The sequence below is a fragment of the Eurosta solidaginis genome, chromosome 4, assembly GCF_040869045.1.
Source record: "Eurosta solidaginis isolate ZX-2024a chromosome 4, ASM4086904v1, whole genome shotgun sequence".
NCBI classification, from domain to species: domain Eukaryota; kingdom Metazoa; phylum Arthropoda; class Insecta; order Diptera; family Tephritidae; genus Eurosta; species Eurosta solidaginis.
The window spans coordinates 164,259,467-164,272,771 of NC_090322.1; the positions used below are offsets into that span (position 1 = coordinate 164,259,467).

At 36.0% G+C, this 13,305-nt stretch overlaps 1 protein-coding gene across 5 annotated transcripts in view; it reads right to left on the minus strand.

Annotated features, from left to right (window-relative positions):
• prage overlaps nucleotides 1-7,383 on the minus strand; it is a 286,738-nt gene extending 279,355 nt beyond the window's left edge. Inside the window, exons 1-3 of one of the 5 annotated variants that reach the window (XM_067783648.1) lie at nucleotides 7,192-7,383; nucleotides 2,378-2,455; nucleotides 1,911-2,182 (exon numbers count right to left, since the gene is read on the minus strand). The gene's annotated coding sequence lies outside the window, so the exon portion shown is untranslated. Of the gene's footprint in view, nucleotides 1-1,910; nucleotides 2,183-2,377; nucleotides 2,456-7,029 lie in introns of all 5 variants that reach the window. The other 4 variants (XM_067783645.1, XM_067783643.1, XM_067783647.1 and 1 more) reach the window with 4 other exon arrangements.
• Between the last annotated feature and the right edge of the window lie 5,922 nt (nucleotides 7,384-13,305).

Sequence of the window (13,305 nt, forward strand, 5' to 3'; positions counted from 1 at the left end):
TTTAAGAGCTAGAGGCTTCAAATTTCAACGAATGCTTACGTATATAGCATATATTGTTGTCTGAAAAATTATAAAGATCGGTGGTATATATAGTATATATATGGTGGTATATATAGTATATATATATAGTATATATATATATATATATATTTTCGCAAATTTTAGCCCCATTTTAACAGCTAGAAGCTTCAAATTTCACAGAATACTTACGAATATAGCATATATTGTTGTCTGAAAAAATCATAGAGATCGGTCGTATATATAGTATATATCCCCCACAACCGATTGTTCAGATAAGAAACTTTTCGCAATTTCTACCCCATTTTAACAGCTATAAGCTTCAAATTTCACCGATTGCTTACGTATATAGCATATATTGTTGTCTGAAAAAATCATAGATATCGGTTGTATATATAGTATATATCTCATACAACCGATTGTTCAGATAAGAAACTTTTCGCAATTTCTACCCCATTTTAACAGCTATAAGCTTCAAATTTCACCGATTGCTTACGTATGTAGTATGTATTGTTGTGTCAAAAAATCATAGAGATCGGTGATATATATAATATATATATGATGGTATATATAGTATATATATATAGTATATATATATTTTTTTGCGATTTCGGCCTCATTTTAACAGCTATAAGGTTCAAATTTCACCAAATGCTTACGTGTATAGCATATATTGATGTCTGAGAAAATCATAGATACCGGTGGTATATATAGTATATATCTCATACAACCGATTGTTCAGATAAGAAACTGTGCGCAATTTCTGCCCCTTTTTAACAGCTAGACGCTTCAAATTTCACCATATGCTTACGTAATAGCATATATTGTTGTCTGAAAAAATCATAGAGATCGGTGGTATATATATTATATACCCCATATAAACTCTAATTTTTGCCCCCTTTTGACGGCTAGAAGCTTCAAAATTCATCAAATTTCATCAAATAGTTACGTTTATGTCATTTATTGTTGAAATACGTGATTCGTAGTCATAGTTTTTACACGCAGACCACAAAAAACCTGAAACTTTGCATCCTCACACAGATTACCTACCTATTCTTTATTTTATATTTATCTTAAAAATCGTTAAGGTATGTAGATCTGTTCACTATATACTTCTTATCTTATACATCCGATTATTCGGAGATTACGAGCGGGATAAGATTATTGTTCAGCCCCATTCATGAAAGGTATGAAGTCTTCGGCACAGCAAGACAGTCCCGTTTTTACTTGTTTTTTTTTTTAATTTGTGAAATATGAAAACCTTTGACATATATATGGTATCTTTCTTTCAATGAATTCGTCTATACATTTATCTTATTTTTTAATTCGAATATATTCTTCAAAGGTATGAAAATAAGGTACGGGAGACAAAAATTTATTATAATCTGAAGTTAAATGGTCGCAACCCTTAGAAGGTGACACTATGCTGTTGCACAAGCTGGAAACCAAATATATAAAATAACCCCATGACACAGTTTATCGATTAAAGTTTTTGTTATCAGTAGGGTACCGAGTTGCCACATCATACATAACGAAACAAATAAAATAAAATTTCGACACACATAAAACACATTACAATTTTAACAATACGTATTGCCGAAATAGATTTGGAGCCAAAATGGGACAAACATTTTAAAGAGCTAGGGGCTAAACCGGAATTTTTGGACCTAACCGCAAAAAAAAAAGTGCTGGATCTGGCTCCAAAGGCACCAAAATGTCAACACTGTTTATAACGGAAGGTTAAAAAAATCCGATCCCTCGTGTACTAAAAGCAACAACAAGATCTCGTATTGGGCGATGTTTGGTAAACTTTACTTTGACACACTCTAATGCCTTCACATACATACATATATACATATATATCCAAATACTACATATTTCACAATACTTACCTATTTTTAATTTCTTTCGCTCTATCCAGCCGCCCAAAGTTGAAGTATTTCACAAAAAAATGCTATACAATGTAAGAAATTTCAATTCCCAGTCCCTGTGAAATTGTATGTACTCAATTGCACACTTTTTGTTATTGTTTACATATGATGTTGACACGCTTTACACGCTTTTTCTGATAAATGTTGTATTTATTATATAGTTTTTTTTTCACTTTTCAAAAATAATTTGCAAAACGTTTCTTTATGCGCAATACGAATGTTGATAAATAAAGCTGTATACATACATATGTGTACGTACATACAAATATATTATTAATGTAAATATGTACATATAAACATAAGTGTATGCATAAATATGTATATAAATTGTCGCGACAATGTGGCTGACGTCAACCAACCCAATTATTTTAGGGTTTCTACGAAAATTGTATGAGTGTATGAGGGATTTTTAATGCAAATTTTTGTACCTGCTGCTTCTTCTCCATTTGTCTTTTTTTCATTTCTTTATATACTCAGGCACTGTTTTTATCAAATATCGCACTTCACTTTATAAAAATGAAGACAAAAAAAATATTATTGTACGTATAAAAATAAAAATGTATTATTATTTTTAGGACTAATTTGTTTAAATATTTCGTTATGTTCTTATGTATGTATGTATGCCCATAAATGATTTGGCTTCATTTCAATATCAGCTGATTATTTTATCAATATTGTAGGTATGTGTTTATTTTTGCCTTCAATATAATTTGGCATTGTGTATAAAAAGTATATTTTTTATCAACTGTGTACTAAGCGTCACATTGTTGTTGTTCCAAACTCGGCTGCCGTTTCACCTCAACTTTTCTTTTATTTATATACATATACTACGGACATACAATCTATGAATACGGCAGGCAATTCAAAAGCTCATCAAACTTATACGGGTACAGTGAAACGTCAATATAGCAAACATTACTAAAATTTAAATTCCGTATTGCAATATTTTAAATAAAATATAAAAATGTAAGGCGCGATAACCTTCGAAGAGATTTTAGGCCGAGCTTCTCTTCGAATTTGCGTCGTGCTCCTCTTTATTTTTTCTTACAAATTGGCGGGACGGGCCTACTTCTTTTATGCCGACTCCGAACGGCATCTGCAAGGCAGACGAGTTTTCACTGAGAGCTTTTTATGGCAGAAATACACTCGGAGTGCTTGCCAAACACTGCCGAGGGGCGACCCCGCTTAGAAAAATTTTATTCTAATTGAAAAAACTTGTTTCTTAAACTTTGATGTTGCTTTGCCCGGGCTTGAACCCAGGATTTTCGGTGTGGATGGCGGAGCACGCTAACATCACACCATGTCCACCATAGCAATATCTAAATCAAAAATGCATCATATATAAAATATAAATCTTTTGAGAGTTTATACTTTAAGGGAGAACCAATTTTTCTATTATGTAAGAGCATTCATTCACTATAGTGAGTAACAGTAAACTTGAATGCCTTTGGTATTATATAGTAGTGACTGTGAATGGGAGTGATTGCGACGCAAAGTGTCACGGCGTCATATATAATCAGACCCTTAGTGTAAAATCTTCGCTATTAGCGAACACTAGCACTATTCATATCATCGTAGTAGCCTCACGTTGAAGTCTAGGGTATTGCTGAATGAATACGTAGTCCCCATGGATTTTTCTTATTCATGTATAATTATTCGCTAATTTGAAAGTTTTATAATTGGTTTAGGAAGTCATTATAGATCCAGGCAAAGGAATAAAAATACGTGTTTGTCTTCCAGGAGGAATCCTTCTGTAGATCTGTTTGAGCGTCTCTTTCTTGGAACGGATTGGCAGAGAATGCGAGCAGGAGCTTTATCGTCCAGTTCTCAAAAGCGGCAGGTTTGTTTATCAGTCTCTTTCAGGTATAAGTTTGAATAATTTGCCTTACTTTTCCCTTACTCGTCAAATCAATATTGCTCTTTTGTATCCTACAAATTCATACTTCACCTTATGGGTTATTTGCTTAACTCACAAACTCACTGGACCTGCATGTTCCTCATGTTCGCAGAAATGTTAATAAAGCCTTTTTCTTTATTATGCTGAGTTGGTTATTGTTGCAAATTGCGATTGCATATTTTCATTCACGCTTTTTTTGCAAGTAAAAAAACCAATTTTAACAACTCGAAAGCAGGACGGACAGCGTAACAGCTGTTACGATTATACTTTGTAAATATCTTCAAAGTCGTTTCCCTCGGGAGTGGGATTTGAACCCGCATTCCTGCGATGATCGAACTATTTACAGACGCGCCCGATCATCTCCACGTTTTTTTTTTTTCTTTCTTTTTTTGATATATCATAACGTTCTTCAGCGGTTTTAGGGACTAGCGACGAAAAGTCTGGAACCAGATAGAATTCCGGAAATTTGGCACATTTGGTGCCAGAAGAGTATCAGTTATATAAAACCCGGAGACCTCAAGGACAATGAGGGTATGGCAAGTTTGAATGAATTGAAGATCCAGCAAATAAAATAAAATGACTGATCGTGGTCTAAGAACATCCGACAATAGATGTAATATTTAATCCAAATGTAGATGCGAGAGGTTATTTAGCAGAAAGAAATCAGCGTGGAAGAGTATGTCTTTCACCCTGATGGCAACATGACAGTCTGAAAACCAGGAGGCACATTTTGCACAAATTTCAGGAGACATAGCGTCACGGCTGGAAGAGCTTGAGCCTCTTATGTATGCCATTTTATCTGAGTGCTCAGAAGACACGAATTTCAGAAATATCTTCGGTATAATCCTCCTAACCAGAAGAAGAACATATATAAATCTTTTTTGCTATCGAAGCTGGAAGCACAAAAATCGAAAAACGCAAAATTTTTGGGGAAAAATATAGGCTGATTTAGACGGTTTGAAAGCATAAATCCAGAAGTTGCTCCTAAATTTCTCAATCACTTCAGCGGGTAATCCGAATATATAAACTACATCCTTTGACGGTCCTTTTTCTTGGTTTTAAGTTCAAATTTGAGAAGAAGTCAGCAGTGAAAGTGAGACGTTAAAAATGAAGGGGCCAGTAATTGAAAATGCTATGCTAGTCTAGAGTTTTTTTGCTATTGCTCCGGCTCCGAGCATGAAGGCAGAGCTGTAGAATAAGCGAACAAGTGAAAAGACAAAGTACTGCACAGACCTGTAAAGTACTGTGTACATAATTGTAATAGTACCAAATAAGTACAAGTACTCAAGTACTTCACGTCTAAGTACAAAGTATAAGTACTACAGTACTTGTACTTCGAATCCGAAAGTACAAGCAGATATACTTACGAAATAGTTGCAAGTACAAGAAAGTACTTTTTCTGATAAAATATATTAGTTTGATTCATAAATGGAAAATCAAAATATGACCAAAAATCATATTAGAAAGCAACAGGAAGTAAGACAACATATTAAATAAGTATAAATTGTAGAACAGCTAACAATATTAATGTATTTTTGTATTTGCCTTCATTAGTACTAGCTTTTCAAATGAAAAGTCCGACATTGATTGCCTTCTAGGACTATAAACAATGCCTGCTAAGGAAAATAAACACTATACTGGGTCGGAGGAAGCTAAGGGCGTATTCATTTTGAGTGATAGGTCCTTCATAAGAGGATACCTCTGAAACATATTGAAATCGGTTGAGGTGTCATTAAAATACCTGTAAAGCTCTTCTTTAACCATTTTGTCGAAGTAAGGTGATCGTAAGGGTGCTGGTTGATCCGCTTCAAAACCGTTCAGTATTTATCAAAGTATTTACAAGTACTTTACTTGTACTTTAACAATTCAAGTACAAATACTTCGATACTTACATATACTTGTACTAATTTTTCGAAGTACTGAGGTACTTATACTTGTACTTGTACTGGTACTTTTTCTTTACAGGTCTGGTACTGCATAACAATGCCCAAGAGAGGACATAGCATTAAGTTTACTTATTTGCTTCCACCCCATTACAAATAGCACAAAGTTCCGATCTTTTTCTCTGCTTTTAGCTCCGCACAAAATATGACGTAGCTCATAGCAGAGACTAAGAAATGCTATCACCTTTTTGTGCTGCGGCTCTACTTTGTTCATGCACAGATTTGAGCAGAAAATGCAACCACTGGAAGGCGCTTGCTTCTGAAATCTTACAGACCATCCCGCCGAAGAATGGGCCAAGATGTTACCTATCAGACTTTGCAAGAGCTTCCATTGGATTGCGAAAAGCTGGAAAACTAGCTGCCTATGCAAACCCAAAAGTGACATTTGAAAAAACTTGTTTCAAAATTTATGATGCGGTCTTGCCGGGGACTTGAACCCAGAACCTTCGGTGTGGTAGCACGGAGCACGCTACCTGCATACCACGGCGACCGCCGAAAATTATCTGTAAAAATAATTTGACAGATGGCGGTTTGTAGTCGCAGTCATTAGTGTAATCGGGCTTCATAAAACGAATGAATTGAATCTTTAAATAGCTCGCGACTTCACTACTTCATTTAATAAGGTTCGCAAAACCTTTCTATACAGTCAAAATTGGATAACGGAATTCTTTTAACTGCTGATCAGTAAATCAAACTAGTTTAAATTCATTAGCGTACCGCGACCCATTTGGTTTTGTTAAATCGGAGCTTCACTGTAGTTGCATTTGTGTGTGTTACTTAGTATGTACGGAAACGCTATGGAATTGAAACAAAATATATCAACCTTTAGACAATGAACTCAACAATGAATGGTTAAATAAGTGACGCTTTATTTAAGAAATTGTTTATGTATTTCATTGTTGTTGCTCAGAATTTCTTTTGAAAAATAACGTAAAACTTGTTTCGTTCTTCTTCTTCTTTGAAATATTAACTAGGCGAACACAATTTTTCTTTGTTTTGATTTATTTTAAATTATTTTATGTTTAGTCTTGAAAAACTATTTAGGATAAGCGACTTTCACTTAGCCAACAACATAAAAAAACATTCTACGATTCACTGTAATCAGCAATTGACATACATAAATACATGCATGATTTTAATTGACGTTGACAGTATTTGTTTTCGCTTGTCTTTTTGTAGTTGTTTATTATTATTTCATTATATTATTTAGTAGTGATAACTGCTTTATGTCATTACTCACACTCGATAACGGGCAATATTTTATTATAATTTATTTCTCAATTTTCTCCAAGTTCACACCATTTAACCTCATTTTAAATTTAGTATCATAAACAAAAAAGCAAACGACAAGCAATAACTTTATATTACATGTTAAAAAAAAATTATTACACCACATACACACAAATTTACTGTAGAATTGAATGCACTATATAGCATTCTGCACTTAACGCTGGCAGCGCTACATTACGCCATAAAACACCAATTTACGCGTAACTTTTGTATGTAAAAACAAAAATTATTTATTTATATTTTCATTTCTTTTGTTAATGTAAATATTTGGGCACCGAACGCCAAAAACGCGTCTTACCGTTAGCGAAACTACAAACGCTTTGAAATGATTTTTAGCTTACCCAAGTTCTTTCAGCACGTAATTGATAAAACGGAAATCAAAAGCGAAGCCGCACGATGTGCATAGCCATAGTTGAAGAATAACAAAAAAGAAAAGCCAAAGAGAAAAAAAAAACAGAAAAACACACAACGAAGCATTGCACGTAAAAGTAAAGCTAAGAGCAAAAGTCCCAATCCAAACAAAGCCAATAGAGAGTTATTTGCATTGGTACAAAAGCAAAAATATCACAATTCCTCAGTGTACAATGGGGCGTATGCTCGAAAAGATCGATAACACGGTATGTGGAAATATACGGTTTGTTATGGGTGTGTTATCGAGGACGCATAAACGAATTATCGATTTGCTATCGATAACAAAGGTTAACGCTTTTTATTACCGATTTTTTTTTCTTAAAGCTATTGTTTTATTTTGAAAAAGTAATTGATTTGTTATCGTTAAAATAGAGTTGTTATCAAAAATTCTTCAAACTGATATCGAAAAGTAATCGATCATTTAATGAAAAGTTAACCTTATTTTAACAAAAAGTTATAGAATTGTTATCAAAAAGTTATTCATAAGTTTTGGGAGCGTTACCAATCTTTAATCGATGTGTTATCAGTTTCTTATCGAACAAAATAAAGACTTTTTTGTAACCCATCTATAACAAGAATAAGATAAGAACCAATATGACGCTTATGAATCAGCGACAACTAGCCGATAACACACCGATAACTCCTCTGTTGCGGTATAACACCAACTCTTTGGCGAGCTCTAATTAACTTCAAACCATTAGTTTTCTAGTTGTTTCAGCGCTCATCGAAATTCCCAGTTCTTAGTTGTGCTCTGTATCAAGATTCTGCCCCTATTGAAAATAAATAAAAAGCGTGATAACCTCCGAAGAGATTTTAGGTCGAGCTTCTCTTCCAATTTGCGTCGTGCTGCTGTAATTTTTTCTACAAATTGGCGGGACGGGACCTACTTGTTTTATGCCGACTCCGAACGGCATCTGCAAGGCAGGTGCATTTTCACTGACAGCTTTTCATGGCAAAAATACATTCGGAGTGCTTGCCAACACTGCCGAGGGGCGACTCCGCTAAGAAAAATTTTCTTCTAATAGAAAAAACTTGTTTCTTAAATTTTGATGTTGCTATGCCAGGATCGTGAACCCAGGATCTTCGGTGTGGTAGGCGGAGCACGCTACCATCACACCACGGCGGCCGCTTGGCCCTATTTACTGGCTTTATATTAAAAATTCCAATTACCCCAAGGCCTCAATATAGCTTGAATTTCTGTTAAAATACGATATTTAGGATATATAATTCTTCTATATGGGTCTGTCAGTTTTAAAGTAATTTCTTACTGACCTAAAAACTTTAAATCTCGCAGTTAGTTCAGAAAACCGATATATTTCAGCAAAAGTATACACCTGAAAATTATCAGAGGTCAATGACAGTTTAATACGAATGAAAAAAAGTTTCGTAATGTGTATAACGAATCTAGGTGAGGTGAACTGGTCAGTCCTTATGGACCTCACATAGTCTGAATGTGCCCAAAGTATTACCAGAAGTTTGCTTGACAACCAAATTGAAAAATTCTGTCAAAAAAAACCTATCTAGGATTAACCCTACTTTCTGCCTCTACATAGATAAGTCAAAAAATACTATGGAGTCTGCAACGCACACTTCCTATAACTGCTATCACTACCGATGCCTAATTTAAAAGCATGGGATGCCAGAAGGCAGTGCTTCGTCAGATTACCCATCATGACCTTTTAATGATAAGAGTAACTTTACTAGTCTGTACATGAGCTTTTCGACTATGTGCAACGTCCGGCTTCTTTTTATCTCCCCCAATTTTATTAGGGGGATACGACCTTTTTAACTAGCTCATTCGCTTTTTCATATCCATCTATTTCCATGTGCCAGTGGACCCAATATACGTGTATGTTTATTTTAATTGTTTCTAGGGATTAATTGCACTCCAACATACTTTAAGATGTTGCTCTATGTGAGATTTCAGCTGCAGTTTAAGCTGTTTTCATCCTGTTTTTCTTTTGCTTTGCTCACGGCTAGTTGAAAAAAATATTTGGCATGATTCAACTCCTTGTGTTATGCCCCTTTTTTATTTTTTCTTCAAACTGGCGAGATGGGCTCTATATATTTTATGCCGACTCCGAAAGGCTGCTTAAAGGCAGATGAATTCTCACTGAGAAGCTTTTCATGACAGAAATACACTCGGAGTGCTTGGCATATCATTGCAGAGGGGCATACCCGGTGGCCGAGGCCTACTACTTCCGCCTGAAAAATACTATGCTTAAATCAGGATCAAGCAAGGATATCGCAGACTGTATCCCTTCCATTACTTTTGAACCATCGTTGTTTTCAAAACTCCCGTTGTAGCCTACATATCCCCTCTAATTTCTTGAGGTAGAATAGCTGTCACCCATTTGTTAACTATATAAGTATAGGGTAGGCTTCAAAACTGCATATACCTCCAGGTAAACAAAATTTCGATGCCCAGATATGAATATCCCGAAGCGCCCGATCGATCAAAGTGCTAATTTTTACAAGACAGTTATTTTGTGGCTTCGTTGTGTATTAATCATCCTGCAATATAGCGTGCAGCCGAACCATCTGGTTAGGGCTGGATATATGTGCATCAACGTAATTAGAACCATCCATGATCGCACGTTTACAGACAATGTTGAAAGCCGTGGAAATGTCTAAGAAGACTCCGTATATTCCAAGGCTTTTTCTATGTTTGTAACCGCCCTATGCAGTGCCCTGCCTACCGACTTACCTCTGTGTTGAGTTGAATAGTTTTTCATCCGTGTTAGACTTGATATAAACATCTTTTAGCTTCACAAAGGTCATATGGCTGATTTTCCCCGCTTTTGGAAGGAAAGCAACATGAGCAGTTCTACAGGAATGGGATAAATGAATATCTAGATGAGCCTGGCGATTTAAAGTTATAGAAATTCTTCACCAGATGAGAAACGTGGGTCGAGAAGTGCCTCAAGGACTATATCTACGATAGATACAGCTTTCATCAACCTCGCTATTTCGATGGAGCACTCGATGTCCGAACAGTAATTTTCCTATGGGACAAATTTTCCCGGTGAATTTCACACATGTAGGTCTTAAACCCACCGTAAATATTTTTTTTACCTGTCTTCTTAGAAGGCTTAGCTCCTTGCTCTACCACGTCGGATTTGCTTACCTCTGAATCTTCTAGAATGGAAGCTCTCTTATACGAAATCATAAGCGTCTTTAATAGGAAGTTTATGGATCTCTCAAGTTGCAGCACTAGTTTTCCACAGAATTCATCAAAGCGAATGTTGCAAGTAGGCACTCAACGTTTGTTGCTTACTTTTGAGCGATTCTACCGTACTTCAGATTGAGTACCCGGGATTTTAGTTACCCTTTAAAATAGGTATACCTTAACTCGGATATATTCGAACGGCTAACTCACAGCGGGATAAAGTGATAAAGAGATCAGTTTAGAAAATTTTCTTATTTTTAATAAATATTTAAAAAGTCGCCCCACTGTGCAGCGTCACATGTCCAATAAAACTATTCATGCGAGAAGCTTTTCAATTTCTTCATATCATCACGTCGCAAAAGCAAATCCTCCACATTTGCTTTTGAGTATGCGCTAGTGAGCGCATCAAAGTTAACAACAAGTTCTTTCTCACACGTAACAGACAGAAATGCACAACATGATTAAGAATTAAAGCAAACAAGGAATTGTGGAAGTGCAATACATGGGAGTCACAAAAAGCAAAGGCGTGAGTTAAATAAAAAATGTATTTGTAATATATTGATTGGTATGCAGAAGTAAATTAATATGTAAGTAGCCATCTGCGTAATGGAAGATTTCCAAAAATAAATTTACAACCGCCAGCCAACGACAACACACACTTTTGAATGACCTACTTAATGGTCGAGATGCATTACATAGCGTCGATTTGCCAATGAACCAGTTTGGCTAGACGACCTGTAATCGATTTGCTGTAAGCGATATGTGATGTATGATGAAAGTTTTTCCAGTAACTGCAAATGAGGTTTGACGCCGTTGTAGCTTATGCTTCTTCTACGCAACTCTAATCTATGATGCAATTGCAACAATTGTGGGGATAATTCTCGACCAGTACATTACAAAACTAACAGTTTTCGAACAGCATTACGAACAAGTTGAGAGTGTCCTAGTCTTTTTCTCTTTCATGTCAAATCATCATTAGCATGGATTGCCGCTTTACCTAGGCGGTTTTCGGCGTTTCGCAGCAAGTCATCAAGTCTTAAAAGTAACCGGTTCCAAAAAAGTAGCTAGTTCCAAAAGAGGAACCGATTCAAATAATGTGGTCGGCTCCCAAAAGTGTAACTAGTTAACAAAAAAAAACTAACTAGTTCCAAGAAAGTAACCGGTTCCAAAAATAGATACCCGGTTCCAAAGATGGCGGCCACCGTGGTGTGATGGTATCGTGCTCCGCCTACCACACCGTATGCCCTGGGTTCGCACCCCGGGCAAAGCAACATACAAATTTTAGAAATAAGGTTTTTCAATTTGAAGAAAATTTTTCTAAGCGGGGTCGCCCCTCGGCAGTGTTTGGCAAGCGCTCCGGGTGTATTTCTGCCATGAAAAGCTCTCAGTGAAAACTCATCTGCCTTGCAGATGCCGTTCGGAGTCGGCATAAAACATGTAGGTCCCGTCCGGCCAATTTGAAGGGAAAATCAAGAGGAGCACGACGCAAATTGGAAGAGAAGCTCGCCTTAGATCTCTTCGGAGGTTATCGCGCCTTACATTTATTTTTTTTTTTAACTAGTTCCAAAAAAGGAACCGGTTCCATAAATAGCTACCCTGTTCCAAAGATGTAACCGGTTCCCTAATAGTAACCGGTTACAAAAAAGTAGCTGGTTCCAAAAGAGTAACCGATTCAAAAAAAGTGGTCGGCTCCCAAAAGAGTAACTAGTTTAAAAAAAACTAACCAGTTCCAAAGAAGTAACCGGTTCCAAAAATAGCTACCCGGTTCCAAAGATGTAACCGGTTCCCTAGTAGTAACCTGTTACAAAAAAGTAGCTGGTTCCTGCTCCGAAACGTGGACGGCTCCAAAAAATCAACCGATTCAAAAATATTAATCGGCTCCAACACAATGGAAAATTCATTTTCAAGGAAAGTAGTTGCTTCAAAAAAAGTAGCCAATTTCAAAAAAGTTACTTCACCCAAATATCTTAATATATAAAAATCACGTGTCACAGTCTTTGGCCGCGCTGGACTCCTAAACTACTGAACCGATTTTGAATTTGTTTTGCACCCCGTGTGTAGTTTGATCTAACTTGAAATAAAGGATAGGTTATATCTCAGTTTATAGTCGCAATATAATTTTATTGCAAATTTTTGTATTTGAGGGGGCCCGCGATTTAGAGGTACTATGAGATTTTTTTTTAATTCAGGAGAGTCTTTAGTTGTTCCATGTGCAAAGCCGCATTTCAAAACAAACAAAAATCTGCATTTCGTTTTAATATTATAGTGAAGTGTGAAAAATAAAAATCTATATATATAAAAAGAAAGGCTAAAATATGTGTTAGTTGGTTGCCGGTGTTTGAAGAGATGCGTCGGTCGATTTTGTTCAAACTTTCACACAAGTTGCGTAAACTTCACGCGGTGGTTACTACATAGGTTTGGTTGCGATCGACGAACAGTGTCTCGAGATATAGGCCGAAACGTGGACCCGAGTACCCGTAGAATGTGTTTATAGAATATGGATAACAAATGAAAGCTGTTGATGAATGCTTTAGTAGAGGGTAATTTTCATACCCCTGGGTGACTAGGGTCTCGAGATATAGGCCATAACGTAGGCCAGTGAATGCCTAGACAGTGTTCATACAATATGGATATCAAATGAAAGCT